A 20,413-nucleotide genomic window follows, 5' to 3' on the forward strand; every position below is an offset into this window, starting at 1 on the left:
ATGATTGAAACGAGTTTTAAAATTGATTAATCTAACTCAGGCGTAGCAAAAATTAATGAACCATGCAACAAAGTTTAAAATTAAATCAACTGATTACTTCTGCACTCGTAATTCACAAAATAAAGGCAGACTAAGTTCAATCAAACTTGTGTCCGTCATTTCAGCTGGACCAGTTAATAAAACCACGCCTTTACTAATATTAGAAAAGCGGTAAATCTCTTTGAGTAATTAGAGCGAAACCGCTTTGGTTGTGAAACACTTGGCTCATTGTTTCAAAGATGTTTAGCGTGTAGCGATAAAGATTTAATCTGGTGTTACACGGGACGTGCTGGGTTGACGTAATTAAGGTGCTGATAATATGGTTGAAGTGGAATTTGATGGTATGTTTTCGTCAGAGTGAATTCGGGGCTTATTGAGACTGTTTGAGACGTCGGCTGACCAGGAACAGGTAGATAAGACTAAGGTATCTTTAGGGCAAGGAATGTAAGCCTTACATAATATAATTAAAATGTACGCCACCGGTCAGCTCTCTTTACCTAGTTTACCTATATGACTCGTATTTTAAGTACCTTAAGACACAAACTTAAGATATAAAACAACAACAAAACGGTTGTTTTTCATATTGTCGTATTTATACATATATTTAGCCACTAGAAAAATTTTGAGGTAAAGAAATACGGAAGAAATAACAGCAGATTTCAAAAAGTGACTAAACTAAAATGACAACACCGTCTCAAATAGATGCATTTCTATTCTTGTCTAAGCACAAACTTTGATTTTCTTTCACTTTTCCTTGCCTTCCTAATGACACAAAGGCACTGTTCATTATAATACCAAAGTGTCGCCATAAATTCGGGTTGTTAGCTGGTAAAATGTTAGCAAATATCATGAATTATACCGAATTAACTTAACCCTAAATATTTGCATTAAGGCTCGCGCTTACAAATCGAGGGCGGATAATACAAAGGACTTTGTCCCACGAAAAGGATTATGTATTTAGTACGGAGCATTATAGTATGGGTGGGTGTAGTATGGGTCGGAAGTCTATAAACGGGTAATTCAAGAGTAGTTTGTCTTGTGCCAGATTCATTGAGCAATCGTTTTCGTTTGAATGCGTTTCGACCAGAGATGTGCGAGAACTTCTTGCGAGGATAGGTAAATGGAGCGTTTCTATTGGTTCATGATAAAGACAAACACATTTTTCGTCACGCATCCTCGCACGACTCTGGTGGAAACACAACCTCAGGCCGCGAACCAGACACCAGCGGGCAGCGGCGTGGCGTGGGTTGTCTCTGGCCTTATACTACAACGAGCAAAATTTGAGCTTCGTACTTTCCGTCCCGCTGACGCTTATAATTATTTAACACGAGAGTGAGAGGGATGGTATTATACGAACTTCGAATTTCGTAGTAGCCCCTCTGGTAGCCGTACCGTGGCCGTGGCGTGCCGTAAGGTGGCACAGTAAGTTTTAACGAGGCAATAAAAGACTTGTTTAGCCTTCAACTTACTAGGTATTTCCCATTTCAATTATTTTTCTTTTAAAATCCTTTAAGTAGGTACCTACAAAAATATGAAAATTTTAACTTTTCTAATCGGTCTATTTGACGTATTGCTTTCCATGAAAAATTACTCAAAACTCGTCAACAGTCTTAAATTTTTACCTTAATAAATAAATCATGAATTTCTAGTGCTCAGCCCCATTCGACTTACCCACCTCATGCAGTTAAAGTACAGTGTAGTTAATTAAATTCCAAATAATCTTCATCCCTTCTTAATAAGGCCTCAAAGGCGCAATTTTAAATCTCTGATACCTACTAACATAAAAAAGTCGTTCATCCATTCGAAAACTTCCTAATAGTCGTAGCATAGTTAAACTAGTAAAACAAGTTAAGTTCTTTACCTATACATCTTTATAATCTTTACAAGCTTTTATTTAGTTTCACCTGTCCCGTTGCGTGACAACACAATAATCTGGTAGTGACATCCTGGTAGTCCGGCCAGGATCGTCTCCACAGGACGGAACTCTTCAACGGTTAATGGCATCGACTTGAAATTTGGTATGTACATGTAGTTTGGGTGACAATACAAGTACATTCAATAAAAAGTACAGTCAGCAAAAAAAGCTTATATTGAAAAAAATACCAAAAACTTATTTCATTGTCACATCGTGATAAAATGTTGCAATGAGTGGCAAGCCTGATAATTATTATATTTCTCCCAGCCCAAGATACATTTATGGAAACAAAAAGTTGGAAAACCCCCGACTTTGTCACTTCAAAGTTCAATATCTCAAAAACGGCTGAACCGATTTTGATAAAACATGTCTAAGAGCCATCGCTAGAAAACTTGCTTTCAATTAAAAAACCGCATTCAAATCGGTCTACCCGTTTAAGAGCTACGGTGCCACAGACAGACAGACAGACACACACAGACACACACATAGCTGTCAAACTTATAACACCCCTCTTTTTGCGTCAGGGGTTAAAAAATACGAAGGCATACGAGAGCGTAATTATTGCTTTAGATTTTGTACAGAATGATGTTTGCAGCAATCAGGTTACATATTATGCGCCTTTGCAGTATTTGTTGCCAACTAAATACTTCACTCTTGACAACACGCTTACGCATTGATACAACTATGAAAATAATAGTATAGAATACAATTACGAAAATAATAAATGAAACAAACAAAAATTAGGAACAATTCCGAAAACAATTACGTACTTTCAATTCGGAAACTGGGTCACTCCGGAGATTATTTTAGCTTAGATCTTAGGCAAAGTAAGTATACAAATTCCATGTACTTAAATACTTCAAGTTAATTTACCAGTTGTACGCTAAAAGCGTAATAGGAATATCTAAATTGCTATTCAAGTCTTTGTTTTTATAATGGTTCATCACACCATCATCATCATGTCAGCCGAAAGACGTCCACTGCTGGACATAGGCCAGGCTCTCCACTCAGACCGGTCTTCTGCTTTCCGCATCCACCGATATTATATATATTCCAATAGTTGCTATTTTTGTTTTTATAATGGTTTGTTATTAAAAATTGAAGATATTTATGATCGCCCTTCACTTACGACCGGCTGCACCAATTTTTATGTAAAAAAAAATGTTTGAAGAATTATGTGCGACTCGAGAGTAAAAAAATCGGATTTGAAATGTCCATACATGTCCATAAATTGAGTGAAATAGAAGATACTTGCAGAGTAGACTTAGTCTTATTTTCGTCATTAATATCCGAAGGAGAGAGCTTATAGTGTTAGATTTAGGCCAGTACCTATGCTAATAGCCTGTATAAAACAATGTTTATTCACAAAACAATTTACATTTCTCTTATTACCTGCACATAGAGAAATTTCAGCTTCAATTTCAGACAGAAAATTTCCGTGGAAATAATTTAAAATTATCAACCGAAACTTTTAAACCTATAGCTCTCAACGCTTTGCACGAACATTATCAACTCTGGTTAATTTGGAACAAAAAGATAATGTTATGAGATATTTTCGACTTCCATTAATGTCTCTCCACCCCGGAGTAATAGGATTAGCAGGGAATTTAGAAATTAAACCGAAATAAGTATCAAACTGACAAAATGTAACCCTTAAATTTCAGGCGGTTTTTACCTGCACAAAGCTTTGCTTTGAAAGGTAACAAACGAAAGAAGTGAATTTACTTAATTGTTTGAACGGTTTGAATACTTAGATACAAGTTTGACAATGGGGTAACTTTGCGCCATGAATATTTTTTAGGTTTGTTGGTTTATGACAGTCAAATACAACAAAATTGTGTTTGTAGTGTCGATGTCACAATAATTAAAGAAGATGAAGCTGGGAAGCTCGTTTAAAAGCATTATAAAATTTTCTTTGCATTTTTAGTCTTTTCTTTCCAACTCACGTCTCTATCTAAAAAATGATCCTACCACTTCATTTGCCTCACCATCAATATCGTCCCAGCCTATATACGTCTCACTACTGCACATGCCTCCTCTCAGAATGAGAGGGCTTGGGCCGTAGTTCCCACGCTGGCGCAGTGCGGATTGAGAACTTCACTCCATTGAATGGTGGATTTGCCCTGTCATCTTTTCAGTCTGCTTCTGCCTCGAGAGCCATCCAATACATCCCAAATGTGAAATTATTGTTATTTCATTCAGTCGTGTTTCCAAGCAAAGTATCTCCAAGTTTAACAAAAACTTAAAGCTCAGTTAAAAATAAGGGTTTCATTAAAATGTATTCAGCAAATCAGTGAACCTATTGTATTCCGCTTATTATCCACTAATGGATCACCAAGAATCTCATTAATTATCTTTTGAGCCAGCGTATCCGTTTGTTACTTCATCTATACAAATTCAAACATGAACGTTATTGATTCAACCTCTCTTAGTTAGCAAGTAATAATTACCTTCGAGTCATCTTATTTTGTTCATTGATTAGATAGTTAAAAGCCGATTAGCTGGTTAAAGACGTTCATTAAGCTACTAAGAAGCGATATGATATAAATGAAGCACAATTGTATTTCTCTGAATTATTTGGTTTAGTGAAGGAATTAACATGATGGCCCATTTTAGGACTTTTTTGGTCAAAATGTTAGTTGAAATAATCTATATACGGTCATGGATATTATTCTACATTATACAAATGACAAGAGCAACATCATTGGTATTAACGGTGCATTAACTTATTTTCCAGATGTTTCCACAGAATCGCGACAAAGGATATACGCGGGTAACTAATAGTAAACATCGGAACACGAAAAGCTGCCTCATAGGTACTTCAGCCCATTCTCGACCAAAACAAGCAACCAAGAAAGTGGTAACAAGAAACGATATAAGGGTGAGTTCATATTTCACGCGGTCTGGGTCCAAAAGGGAGATTCGATCACGAGTTCATATTCGGAATCAATCAAGATTTCCTCCCACAAACTTTGCCACAAAACCTTTTCTAAACAGTCAGTATGATTAGGTCAAACTATTATAGTAGCCGATCTATCACTGTCAGAACAGCCTATAGTTCGCCTTTCAGTATTTTTGGTGTAGCTTTTAAGATATCACTTAATTGAAATAAAGTAATGTATACCAATACAATTAAGGAATAAACTTTGCTTATCTTTAGGGGAAATTTTTGGAAATAATGAACCGAACACTCTTTCACCAGTGGAAAGTTACTTTTTGCAGCCAAGAAATAAATAAATTCCAACGGGAAAAATACGAAATGGCGGGCAACAGTTAGTCGATAAAATATTCATATTCACATTCATTTATTTATTGCAACCATACAAAATGAAATCTCTGATAATTTATACTTGAAAAGAGTAAAATGATGCCAAATAATATATAAGAGTATCCTAAAAAAAAAAACAGAAACAAAAAGTTTACCAGAAACGTAGTGACCTAATACTGTTTACTAAATATTGGATTTGTGATATTGCGACTGATTGCTTATATCACAGATAGCACTAAGAAATAAATGTTTGGCTTTTTAGCCATATAGGCACCCTTAAAAAAAATGTAAAACTGTGCAAAAAGCCCTGTTATCTCGTGATAATATAACGAACAGAAGCGTAACTCCTTCTGTCGTATACACGTCGTATGTATTTTTATGTTATTCTCTGTACAGGTACTTTTTTCTATAATTTAGGTACTATACATTGTTATGTAAGTTTGGTGTTCAAAAAGAAGTTATATGAATGTATTGCCGTAAATTCGTCCAAATAAAACTATTCTTAGTTAAAAATTATCAATTTTTAGAGGTATATCCTGCAATCTACAACGCCAATCTGACCTTGAAATAATTTACGACAAATAAAAATAAAGAAAGTTGTCATAACTTCATTAATCAACATTTGAATTGTCAATTCGTCCCTTGTAGGCAGGAACCATGAAAGTCACACAAACAGGTGACAAAATAAAAGAAAGCCTGTCTCGTAGCAAAATATATAACTCGGTCTCGTAGAGGAATATAAACGTGCTTGAAGCTATAAAGTAGATCCCACCAGTGCTACGACATTTATGGCGTAGCAAGTTAAGCTGGACCGCGTAGCAGCGCTACGCTACGGCACAGCGTATAGTTTACTTGCGTTGACATATTCGCGACCACAATAATAATTATGCGCTGGGTGAATTTAAGAATTAATAATGGACTGTAATCATTGTAGTAACAGTTCATTAGTAGTTATTTTAATATTTTTACTTGCGCCACTCTTGCACTCGCCCGGAGAATGACTCGTCTGTCATAACAAATTTGCTCCAAATCTACCGGGCCGATTAAGTTATAATTTGGCATACTACTTACTTCATTTTTTAACTAAAGAATAAAAAAGTGTTGGGCGTGATGTTCCTATTTTATTTTATCTAACCCTAAGTAAACAATGAATATATGAAATTTGCTGTTTTTTTTTCGAGGTCTACCCTTAGGAAATGAGATCTGCAAATTCGGGAAATGGGTTTCTAAAATTTAATACGGCCCGCAAATGTTAGAACGAAGGTGCCTTATTAAAAGCTATACAGTATATATTTTATTTTGTTAAGAACAGTTTCAGTCGAAAAGAACAGATTCAAAACAAAAAAGAATAGATTATTAAAATATTTTGTTTCAATAAAATATTGTTAAAATTTTATTAAAAACCAGATGGCCTTTTGTCTATACGCTCAGAGTCAATATTCCAATCATCATCTCTTTCTACCGTCATCTGTGCTGTTCTATTCGACTAATACCTAGTAAATATGCAATTCTTTGATATCGCGAGTGTCCAAGGGACATGGTTACTTGCCACCAGGTGACCCATTAGATCGTTTTCCTCTTTAGGCCATAACCAAATTGCTTGATAATGCCACTTTGTGCAAAAAATACGCTCTAGAATTAGCAGCTTAGGTGCATCAAAGTGAATTCCCAAATGCATTTTAATTCCAGCGTTGCTTTGTGATATTCCCTGTATCCAGTTTCTACAGTTTTTAACTTTTTCGAACTAGTTCGCGCTATTTCTGTGTCGGTAACTAGCTGCACAATTTTCTAGAGGTTCTCATGTGGATTGTTCGTAAAAAAACAATTTTATTGTTTTATTGATAATAAATACCTACTGTTTGTTAAGTTGTTCATCAAATAGTACTATTACTGATTGACTGAATGATAGACCGCAAACAGCCTAGACCTATACTAAGTAAAGGCTCAATTACAAGGGATTTTTCGAAATCATTACGAGGTCTATTATTTTATTTTTACACAGAGATAAAGCTGCGGTTATATTCTCGTACAATGAGTTCATAAAAAAATGCAATAAGTCATCGATCATCATCTGTTGGATTTAGGCCTCCACCATAGACCTCCAGTTGCTTCGGTTCGGTTGCATCCACCGTGAACCTACGACTTTAATGTGCGTATAATACATCTTACATTTAAATTATTGACACAATTATAATGCTGCCACAATAAGATTGATATATACATATGTTGCGACTTTGGATGGATATACATACTCGTAGGTACATTGGTGCTTTTGAACGTAGCTACTAGTCTAAATTAAAAAAGTAATACAAAGTTCAAGCAAAAAAAGACACTCTACCCTGATTTAAAGTCGCAAGCCGCACAACTTTCGTAATTATCGAAGTTTTTTTACTTTGTTATGTTTAGATATTAACGCAAATACGTGATTTTTTGTTTCTGGAAAGCAAGCATTTGTCTTCTGACTGTTCATTTTAATTACTGCACCATAAACCAATATAATTCTAGTAATGAACTTTGTACATCAAGACAAATACTAGAGAGAAAAACTCTCATACATATTTAATTTGCTCTGTGTATGAACTCAAATATAATATTACATTCAATTCTATCTAGAGTACATTAATTACATTAACTTATTGTAAAACGACTGAATCGGGCAGTGGCGGTGTAAAGGGGGGGCGAAGGGGGCGGTCCACCCCGGGTGCCTAGCACCAAGGGGTGACAAAAACTTACACGTGCACCCAAAGAAGGTGCACAAAATCTCCCTCTTTAAAGAGTAAAGACATACCAATAAATGACTACCTACTCCTACATACAAACCGCCCGGGGTGCCAACCTACCCTACGCCGCGACTGAAATATCAACCGGTGAGACTTAGGCAACTTCAGTTGTATCGCGGCTGTTGATTTTTTCTCTGAACAAGTTATATTATATTATTTATCACTTCTAAAAATATTGATACATCTGATCTCGCCACTCGTATCAAATATAATTGCTTGCTATCAAATATCTCCGCTATCCACATAAACTAATATTTATATTTTTGGTACAAACGTTACTTTTCTCCGCGTAATTAAGATAGCGCTACTAAGCAATTGCTTTTTGTTATAATTATATAGTTATATGTCGCATATAAAGACTTCATTTATATTTGTATTTAGGGAGTATTCTCTGGAACTTTTTTATTTCATTATAATATATGACATATAAGATATACAACGAGCAAGCGGATCACTTGAACTTGAACGCGAACTTTGATAAATAAATTTACTTAAGTATGGCCACAGTAAAGTCACAATTTATTTACTATTCTATTTACAACCCAAATAGTAAATAAATGTGTCCCAATATCTAAAATCTGTGTAGTTTTGCCTTAAATAATACATAATTAATGATTAAATTTAATCTTCATGGCACACGACTAGTTTCTTTACTCATAAGTTGTAAATAACATCCCTAGCGAGGACAACTTCCTGGTAGGATAAAATATTATACATAAGTCATAATAATGTTCCCGACGCTTAATGAAAATATGATACTGTATTTTGATATATTTCTGTAGCAACTGACCTCTGGGCAGAAACGTGACGCGTAACAATTAGACTACATAATATCCGATAGTATAGTCATCTGTATTAATATCTGCCACAGCGGAGCGTGCAAAAATATCTGACACGTCCTACCGACCCTAGAGTCGTTTCTGATATTTAAGGGGATCCCATGCCCCAATGACCTTCGATCAGAGTTCCTTAGTTTTCTAATGTTTTTTGTAGCTTATTATATTAACAACAACGTTTTTAAGCAATATAGTATCCCATATTTACTTCAAAGATAATTGTCTTCGAGATATTTGGCATCATAGTTTAACAATTTTAGGCCAAAAAACTGGTTTTCTGGCCACAACTTTTGTGTTAATTAGTTTCAAATGCAAACCCTCGACACGTTTTTAGAGACGTCAAAGACGAACCCAAATATTTAGATTTCGTATTTGTTAGATCTTTCACGTCTTTCGTCGTCGTCGTCGTCGTTTTTTAGACAATGTTTAAAAAATTCATACAAAATGAAGTATTAATTTTTTTCAAAATCCGGTAGACAAAATGGAGATAAAAGATTGAAGAACCGATAGCCGTTTGACTTACAATTCTATATGTAGTGCAAAAGTAGGAGATACGAGTCAAAACTTGTCAAAAATCGATGAATACCTCGGGTAGCCCCTTAAGTATACACGCTTTGTGTTAGATATTGGTGCAAAAGCCACAATCTGTCCCATTGGTATGGGCTCCAACCGCCTCGCCGGCGACGATTGATTGCGTTTTAATAGCCGCTAGTCGGGATAGAATTGCGCCTCATATATGCACTTGGTTTAGTGTTAGTGCATGGACGGTCATCAAGCAGTAAGTACCTTTTTTTTAATTCGACTGGATGACAAACGAGCAAGTGGTTCTCCTGGTGGTAAGAGATCACCATCACTCATAAACATCTGCAACGCCAGGGGTATTGCAGATGCGTTGCCAACCTAGAGACCTAAGATGGAATACCTCAGGTGCCAGTAATTTCACCGGCTGTCTTACTCTCCACGCCGAAACACAACAGTGCAAGCACTGCTGCTTCACGGTAGGATTAGCGAGCAAGATGGTGGTAGCAATCCGGGCGGACCTTGCACAAGGTCCTACCAGCGAAGTAAATCAGGCAGGACATCGACAGGTATTTTATTAAACAAAGTTAGTTGAAGCCTTTAATAATAATTTAAACAAAATTGGTTGTAATTTATTTAAAACTAGGTTTCTTTCTTTATTATTTAATAGGTAACTTGCCTTGTAATTTAGCAATCAGTTGCCTTGGAATATTTAGTGGGTCAAATAGCTAGTCAAATTTCACCATGGGCGATTTTGGTATGCTCGTTTAGATTGGATGACAATACAATTAACAAAATCTACAATCTCGAATCGGGAAAAAAGCTTGCGTTAAAATAATAATTAATAATAGATGTGCATAAAAGGCGTCGTTTTACCACAGACGTTTATATCTACTCGCTTGAGCTGAAGTCGAGGGTTGATAGTTAACTCGAGGTTAAAGGGAATTTAATAATATGTTATACATTCCGCTTTTCAGTTCTCAATGATTTAACACCAACATTGCAAATAAATATTTTTTTGAACATACATAAGTATAAGGCAAATTATAAAAAAAAACATTATTTTATTTTACGAACTTCCAAATGTTTTTGGCTGTTGGCGCCTACTTGCCATGGTCATATACGAAGGTCTTACGTTATACACTACAGTATAAAAAGTCACTTTATGGAGCCTATAGGTAAGGTATATGTGGTATAAAATGAACTTCACGAGCATGACAAGAAAGCATGATATTTTTTACAAAAACTTTCTTACTTCGATCGCGTGACTGACAAAGGTATTCTTGTAAAAAATAATATTTGGATACTTTAATTTTCGCCTTCATAATTATTTAACCATAGGCCTATAATAAATTGTTCCGCGAGCAAAACGGTTTTGTTTATAATCTGCTCAAAATAATACACCGACAGCAACCACAGTTTAGCTCATAAATTTCGTGCATTAGGCGTGACTGAATTTTTTCAGGATGATAAAACCCTTTTTAAGGAAGAGGATTCTTCACGCAGACATTTTCTTTTATTTATCGCACATGTTCACCATGTTGAAATTTAAATGTGGCTCCATTGCATGTTTAAAAAAACAGTGTGTACAACCCATTTGCGCGGTTTTGTTTGTCATTAGTTAGATTAGGTCGTTTTTTATATTAACAGTACTTAAGTATATAGAAAGTGAACTTAACATTTCTTTGAATTCTTAGGTGAGTAATGAATAGAAGTTGAAGCTTGCTGCGAATTACGATTTGTATTTACTAATGACTATGAATAGAGAACCAGTTTTTTTTTATTAAAATATGAAATAACTTGACATTGTCTTCTTATGAAGAAGACGAATAAATGAAATAAATGAATGGTCTTTGATTTTTTGCAAAACTTTAAGTACTTATATGTTTTTAATACCTACTTGTAGAGATAGATATAAATTAAGTTTTTGACGTGTATACTTACTATTTTTATAATTTTGTTTAATAAAGTAAAGCTAAACATAAAAGTCAATTGAAAATACAAACTGAAATATAGATGCACAGAAAAACCAGAAAAATAAGACCAACACTGGGAATCGAACCCAGGTCCTCGGTATTCCGTACCGCGTGCTATACCGCTACACCACTGTTGGTCAACGGCACAGACACGAATTTCCCCTATGCACCACATATCTTAGCTTGTTTGTTTCTTATTTAGCCACTTAAGCAGTGACGCTAGTGACATCGCGTAGCGTTTTAAGGGATGGCCGTAAAAGTATAAATTTGAAATTGAAATAAAAAATACAAAAAAAAGATTCCAAAAACCAATCTTAATAAAAGTCAATATCAATTTACAAGTAGATAACAAGACAGACACCCACTTCAACTATTAAAAAACTTAAAAATATATAGGTACATGATATACATTTCAGAACATATGGGAAAATCCTTATTGTCCATTATAGTATTAGTTAATGGCACAATGTCAAACACTTTGTCTTTGTAAAAGGTTTCTGTATGCAGTGTTTTATTGAGTACCCGATTATGAATATAGCGTTCAAATTCGAACTTCCTCAATATCTTCACTTCAACGCTTTTTCATCTATTTAACGCGTAAACCATTTTTTACCCAACGACCACCTTCCAACTCTGACGGACGGATTTCCGTCCCGACTACTTCCGTTTCCTTAATTTCGCGTTACTTGATCATCAAAACCCCACCAAAATGAGAACGACAAGTTTCCCTCTTAGAGAATAAATAAAAAAATAATTGAAACTCCTATTATGTTTTCAATGACGATGCCTCAAATTAAACATTGCAAAAAGCTTTGAAGCTACCAGAATTTTAGTAAGTAGGTATTATCTGAATACAAACAAAGTAAGAGGCTCCTTGTACCGTTAAACCGTTGAGACATTTATATATTTGTATTGCTTAAACACCCGGTATGATGGGAGAATTATTCTATAATATTTTTTACAGATTTACCCCCATTCAACGGATCCGCGTAGCCGGGCTTTGCTAGATAATTAAACGTACATGATTCCCTTCAACTTCTGGTTATTTTATGCTCATTCGGAACGATGTTTTAATAAAGAGCTTTAGAAATTGTTTTAACGCGTCAAAATTTTTAAAAAGTAGGTGGACTTATTCCTGCTTTTATTTAATACTTTATTATTCAGAATGGATGAAGTAACGAGCAATTATTTATCGTTTTCATCGCACATGAAGGAGTGTTTTTTTGTGACATTTTTAGTAGGAAACGTGACATTTAAAAAAAACAAGTCATACTCATATTACTCGTACGTAGCCATGAAATAGAATACAAAACTTCACTCACTTTTGCATTATGATCGATTATTTGGAGTATTTTTTATTTCAACTCCAAATTTGTTACTTTTACGGTCATCGCGTAAAACCATATCGAAAATACAAACTGAGACATGGATGCACTTTCGATAAACTTTTACATTTTACAGTTTTAGTCCGCGTGTACGTTAGCTACTAATCCCTAAATCCCAACGCTGCAGGACCCTCTTTTTGATCAGCTATGCTCGCTCATTTGTACAACAAATTAAATTATGAAATAACCCTATTTAGTTATTAAAATTTCAATTTGCTTTCTTCAATTTTCACTACAAGTGCCGCCGGCGGGGTCCGCTAAAGTCAGTATAATGTAAGAATATTTCCAACGCAGCAGGACCCTCCTTTTGATCAGCTATGCTCGATCATTTTTACAACAAATTAAATTATGAAATAACCCTATTTAGTACTTAATTAAAAATTTAATTTGCTTCCTTCAATTCTCACTGCCAGTGCCGCCGGCGGGGTCCGCTAAAGTGTGTATAATGAGAGAATATTTATTTATCTCGTTTATACTTACAAAGGGTGCTTCGTTTTTCCATATTCTTAATCCCCTAGGGATCTAATCTAACGAGAATGACCTACTCAAAGAAGCCTTTGCCAAAACCTGCGGAACGATCGGTGGGTGAATTAATAACCGAATTTGTTACTTTGTACGTGTATGCATTATTTCTATGAAAGGATTTGGTTCGCTGTGTTAATTCGCATTTTGTTCATACACGTATAAAATTAAAAGCTGATGTTATTTAGAATCCCGACATACACATCGCTCGAAGAGCAGATAACCGTTGGGGGAGGAAAGTTCTCGAGTGACGACCATGAACCGGAAGATGAAGCGTTGACAGGCCTCCCACCAGGTGGACTGACGACATCGTGAGAGTTGCGGGAAACCGGTGGATGCAAGTGGCGAGTTGTCGTTCATTGTAGCGTTCTAAGGGGGAGGCCTTTGTTCAGCAGTGGACGTCTTCCGGCTGATGATGATGATGATGATTAATTTAGAATCTCATCATTTCCGGCCTATATAAGTACGTCCCACTGATAGACAGGCCTCCTCTGAAAATGAATGGACTTGAACTGTGCTTCCCAACGTGGGCCCAATACGGATTCGAAACTTCACATGTATATTTGTTGTTTATTTATACTCTTTATTGTAGTTTTAACTATTTTGATTCGTTTAGTTTTACTCTATCTGGGTCATAGGTATCACATAGGTCACCGGACACCCCAGGTACCGCTTTTATAAATATCAAACAGCCATTTTGCCTTTTTTAACAGAGTTCATCAAACCAAACAGATCTTAATTAACGTGTACCTATATTTATATATATGTACCTATATATTTATTTTCTTTCAGTGTTTGGAACTTAAAAATCCGTCATTTATAACCCTTTAACAAAAAAAATATTTTTTCGCTCTTCTAAATTCCTGGTATACTTACAACATGTTACCAAAATAACCAAAAAATCTTTACCGAACACAAAAAAGAATCAATCTGGTATGATGTTATGGGTAGTCTATTAAGTCTATCAGAAGAGTACCGAGGAGGGTTATTTAGTATTTTCTTTTTTTTGTGAAGATTTCTTTGATCCAAATTCAAATTTAAATTCAAATCGTTTATTCTGTAAAAAGGCCGCAGTGGGTACCGTTACACGTAATTTTTTTTAAACTACCATCGCTTACGGAAAGACCATCATTGCCAAGAAGAATTGTCAGAAAGTATTTTTTTAAAAATAAATAATTACATATTTAAACTACAGTATAAAATTGAAGAAAAATTACATGAAAAATAATAATATAGGGATGTATCAGATCCCTTAGTTAAAAAACTAAAACTAAACGTCTTAACTAGGTATATCGTTACGTTTAGATTGTGTTTTTATAAAAAGTTGTGTAAAGCTTTGCATTTAATTAAATAATAATGTAAATTAATAATATTATTAATCCATTTATTTCAAACACATGCCCATAGATGGTTAGTAATATTAAATCATACAACTATGCTTAAATAGCTTTCTGAGTTGTATACTCATCCGTTTAACTTAAACAAGTAGGTTTGCACTTCAAATATATAATAATTATCATTATTATCTTATAATTTAAACATTAAGTTAGTCCAGCTATACCCACTTAGTCATATCATTTTCGACGGAAATAAAATCAACCAAATCTCAATGACAGTAAAAAATATCAAATATCATGGCACAATTAACACCAATTGACCTAGTCCCAAACTAAGCAAAGCTTTTACTATGGGTACTAGGTAAAGGGTACCTACTAAAATATAATACCTTTAGGGGCTGTTTCACCATCCATTGATTAGTGTTAACTGACGGTTAAGTGTGATGCCGTCTCCGTCTATTCGAACATAACAAATAGAGACGGCATCACATTTAACAGTCAGTTAACACTAATCAATGGATGGTGAAACAGTCCCTTAAACGAGCAATTTTTATAGGTATATATTTCGGGGCTCTCGGAAACGGCTCCAACGATTTCGATGAAATTTGGTACGAGTATGTGAGGGTTTTCGGGGATGAAAAATCGATTTAGCTTTGTCTTATCTCTGGGAAAACGCTCGTTATCGAGTTTTAGCCCGAGAAGAGCTCGGTCGCCCAGGTAATTAGATATTAAACGTCCAAGACTCGAGCACAAACATTTTGTATCCATGGGACCCGGGATCCCAAGCTTTTTAAATAGTCAAGTTCTCTTACCTCTTCTTGGCTATACAATCGTTAACTAAGTATAGTTTATTTATGTATTGCTCACATATTTTATATTATAATACCGATTTGTTCACAATATTTCACAATCACGATTCACGACCATCGATTAAGTAATACGTTCTGTACATGAGAACAGGCAACTGGATTTGCGAAAGCATTTTGCGCAAACGGAAGCGGAGACGCTTCGCTCGCGCTTCACGCTCGCTATGACAAGAACATTTATTTATTTAAAACATAATATCGATACACCAAGCTACTGCGTAAACATAATTCGAGGCTTCTTATAATTCACTTTAGCAGTATGATATATCGCCTGTTGCTTACCTTTTCTCTAAGTACCTACCTTTTTTGTATTGGTTTTTATGCTGTTTAATAATAGGTAAAGAGTCATTGTATTTATGGCAACACACAGCTTTGCAATTTTGAGCAAAATACTTATTTCTTAAAGTTAAATGTAGGTACTCGTAATTGCTTATTATAATCCAATTTCGGAAGTACAAGAACTAAAGTAAGACGGTAAAATGGTTTAGATGCAGAAAGCAGAGGTAAGATAGAAATACTTTTTAGGCACCTACATATTACATTAGTAAGAGTTACTAACATCGGAGGTGGTGTTACTATATACTTTTCTATGTTATTAAAAGTTATCTGATCGAAGTGCCTGTCTGTAGAATGACTGTCAGACTTTATAGACAATGATTCGACCGCTCTAAAGTTAAATTAAAATTTTAAATTTCAAAGCTTTTGTTTTTGAAGTTTAATTGTCTTTCCGTTAAGTCTCAAAACTGCGACTTTTTACAACAACTGAAAAACATATTTTTTAAAGGCCCGAAATTGCGCCTGCTTTTATAATTAGCGTACGTAAACAAACTTCTAAGTTAACCCCTTCACATGCCTTACCTTAGATCTCGTTAGTTAACACTGGCACTGACACGGCGCGTCCAACGCGCTGGTTGTGACTAGAATGGCCGAAGCAGCGGATGGCAGCAGGTTATATACGCCAGCGAGCGGTTGGGGGTTGGTCCAAGCGGCGTCCGCCCCAGCGTGGGCGGGCGTGGGCGCCCACGATGCACTGATGATGTAAGATACAATTTGATTGTTTGATTGTTGAATTGTATATATTTGGGTTCATATCGGCTCGCGTAATGGGCTAGTTTAAAAATGCTAATTTGTTAATTAGTTAAATTATCAGAAAATATAGGACACATATTTTTTCTTTTGTCAAATACAAATAAAGCCGGCCAAGTGCGAGTCGGACTCGCGCACGAAGGGTTCCGTACCGTTATCTATACAACAATAGACATTAGCAATAAAACGGGAAAAAAATCACGTTTGTTGTATGGGTGCCCCCTTATTCACATTTAGTATTTTGTTATTATAGCGGCTACAGTAATACATAATCTGTGAAAATTTCAAGTGTCTAACTATTACGACTAAAGAGATAGAGCCCTGTGTCTGACGGACGGACGGACAGACAGACAGACAGCGAAGTCTCAGTAATAGGGTTCCGTTGGCACCCTTTGGGTACGGAACCCTAAAAATTATGAAGATGCTAGCCGTTACCCGCGACTCCGTCCGCATAGAATTTGTTTAGTTAACAAAAGAAAAACTACCTAGGTGGGTGGGTTTTTGATTTTATAAATTTAGAGTTTTGATTATTATTACAATGCAAAATAAAGAGATATTATTGGATTCGTCATAACTGTTGAAGTGACATAGACTATATAATATTTCAATACGGCATCTGCGAAAAAAATATGGCGGAGAAAGAAGAGAAAGATAAAAAGAAATATTTCTTTTTGCATTTCTTTTTGCATTCATCCGCCATATTTTTTTCGCAGATGCCTTATTGAAATATTATATAGTCTATGTCACTTCGACAGTTATGACGAATCCAATGATACCTCTTATATTAAAACCCCGACAAGCCGTTTAGGTTGCAGCGAGGACCAAAAAATGGACACACGAGTACATACCCACATACATACATACGCTCGAAAAACAGAACCCTCCTTCGGGCAGCCGGGTAAAAATGATGAAGATGTAGCCGGCTAAAATTCCGCATGACACGCCCACGCTGTGCGACACTTTTTTACCCGACTGCCCGAAGGAGGGTTATGTTTTTAGCACGGCGTGATGTCCCGAACTTTGACGCGGTTCATCTTTGTCACTTTTTGGTTGATTAAGAAAAGAAAATATGTGTTAAATATTTCTTGTGCGGCTATTACGTTGTTAATTAATAAATTGAAAATACTTTAATTCTGGATTCAGCCACAAGTCTTTTCTTGATTATCTACGTGATGAACTATACAAAATATTTTTTTTTACCTAGAAACTACCCAATTGACTATGTTATTGGTTATGTACAAGGTTTTTCTTGTTGTCTAAGTATAATATGTACCGTAAAACGGGATTAGGTACTTTAAAATTCAGGGGCTACTTTAGTTTTTACGCCATGTCCTTACTCTTTTAGAAATTCTGTGGCAGTGAAATAACTACCTTCATAAATTATCTAACTTTTTACTTCATTTTCCCAATAGAACTATGAATATTTGCGTTTTTATAACCATTTTAAATCTATCAAAGTAGCCCCAAATTTTCCTAAAGTAACCCCAGTTTACGGTACCAATATTTTAAACAGATTCAACCGTACCGGCTCGGGTAGCTATATGAACGTCTCGGGTTAAATGGCTCGTTTTATGCTGTACAATCCACTATTATTTTGGAGCTGAGTCAAGCAATGTCAAAATTATCTCCAAATATTTGTTACTTAATTATCCGATTTATACAAATGGACGTGTAAAAGTTTTATTTATTACCTACTAAGTAGGTATTGACTACTTTGAAACAACACTGACATTTGTGTGGGTAAACGTGATACGGGTTTTTAGGGTTAGAAAAAGTTTGTTTTAGTTTTATTTGTCTTTGATTTCGTAATAAAGTATTTGTTATATTTTGTTTACACATATTGTGTATGAATAAATGTTTTTTTTTACAGAAGAGTTTCCATTTTCATGTCATCCTAGCCTATTTACGTCTCACTGCTGGGCATAGGCCTCCTCTCAGAATGAGAGGTCTTGGGCCGTAAATCCCACGCGGGCCCATTGCGGATTGGGAACTTCACACATACCATTGAATTACTTCACAGAGGCGTGCAGGTTTTCTCACGATGTTTTCCTTCACCGTAAAGCTCGTGGTAAATTTTAAATGTAATTTCGCACATGAATTTCGAAAAACAGAGGTGCGGGCCAGGGTTTGAACCCACGAACTTCTGCTTGAGAGGCGATAGGACAAGCCACTAGGCCACGACGGCTTCCACCACCACCATTACCATTTTATAATTGAAATTTGTTTGTTATCGTTATGAAGTTATAATATAAAAACAAGGAATAGAGAAAAGATTCGCCGTTAATACTCGTAAAATGTAACGTTCTAGATAATTAAATTATGCACACAAAGGTAATTCAGAAGTAAAATAACGTTGTAGTCTTAAAAATATCTCGCTAAGTTTTTAAAGGTATTTCACTTGTTTTTGAACGTTTATTAGGTAAATTGAATCAGGCGTTAATTTGTGGAGATCTGAATCAACGAAAATAAGAACTTGTTGAAAAATAAAAAGTTTTTAATACAAGCTTGTTAACTACCAACTTTCCTTTCAAAGTCACTGTCCTGCTAACATATCCGCGCCTTTCTAGCTAATCTGAACACAAGAAATACTTAAGTGAAATTTAAATTGCAAGATTTGAAGACAAGCTTTGAATATGAATACGAACTTGCAATATTCGTATTGATTTGTGTTGATTCGATGAAAAGTATACTTAATCGATTCAAAAAGTAATACGCTTGTGGTCGTGGTGTAGTAAAGGAGTAAATTGATTTTTACAAGCTTTCAAGTTTGAGTATACTTTCACCAAAACCTCATAAAGAATGTTTGCCACATGCAACCCTACCGTAGCCGTGGTGGCCGAGTGGTTTGACCTATGGCCTCTCAAGCAGAGGACCGTAGGTTCAAACCCCGGCTCGCATCGCTGAGTTATTCGAAATTCATGTGCGGAATTACATTTGAAATTTAGCACGAGCTTTACGGTGAAGGAAAACATTGTGAGGAAACCTGCACGAAGCTGCGAAGCAATTCAATGGTGTGTGTGAAGTTCCCAATCCGCACTGGGCCCGCGTGGGAACTACAACCCAAGCCCTCTCATTATGGGAGGAGGCCTGTGCCCAGTGGGACGTATATAGGCTGGGCTGGGATGATGCAACCCTACACACGACACGCATCGTCCGACATGCACTTGACTGGTTTTATTTATGTCTTAAGGCAAACTAGCTGCTGAATCCATCGAGTATAATAGTAATAAAATTCCAATACTTAGTTCATTTGCAAAAACTTACTACAAAATGGTTCCAACGGAAGCCCAGCGTCGGCCGCTAGGTTGATTTTTTTTTATTCTACTGGATGGCAAAACACCAGGGCCTAAGATGGGATACCTCAATTGCCAGTAATTTCACCGGCTGTCTTACTCTCCACTCCGTAACACAACAGTGCAAGCACTGCTGCTTCACGGCAGGATTAGCGTGCAAGATGGTGGTAGCTATCCGGGCGGACCTTGCACAAGGCCCTACCACCTGCACCAATTTGTTTCTATTTCCGTGTTTCTTCTTTCTTTCTTTCTTTCAAATGCTCGTACAAAGCTTGATTTCAATACTGGTTACTGTGACAGGCTAGTTCGTAATAGTATCGTAAGTTCCGCTTGAAAACTTTGACATTTCTGTCATGTTCGTGATTGGTTAAATAACTAAATGACCCAATCACAAGCAAGATTGCAACGTCAAACGACCTCACGACACTAACGCCATCTAGTTATACAGGGTGTCCCAGAAGTACCACGTCACAGTGACACCAGAGGTAGGCCAGCTCAAGAGGAACCTAACCAACCTAACATGACCCCAGTAAAAGTTGGACGGTTTTCGAGTTATTACCGAAATAAAGACTTTTGGGGATACTCCCCTTT

At 35.9% G+C, this 20,413-nt stretch overlaps 1 protein-coding gene across 4 annotated transcripts in view; it reads right to left on the reverse strand.

The window, feature by feature from the left end:
- The window catches only part of LOC141430228 (allatotropins-like), a 52,332-nt gene extending 35,859 nt beyond the window's left edge, over positions 1–16,473 (reverse strand). For 2 of the 4 annotated variants that reach the window (XM_074090823.1, XM_074090824.1), the window contains exon 1: positions 16,302–16,473. The gene's annotated coding sequence lies outside the window, so the exon portion shown is untranslated. The remainder of the gene's footprint in view (positions 1–16,301) is intronic. The other 2 variants (XM_074090825.1, XM_074090826.1) reach the window with 1 other exon arrangement.
- Positions 16,474–20,413: the final 3,940 nt, after the last annotated feature.

This window comes from Choristoneura fumiferana, chromosome 8 (assembly GCF_025370935.1).
Source record: "Choristoneura fumiferana chromosome 8, NRCan_CFum_1, whole genome shotgun sequence".
Classification (NCBI taxonomy): Eukaryota; Metazoa; Arthropoda; class Insecta; order Lepidoptera; family Tortricidae; genus Choristoneura; species Choristoneura fumiferana.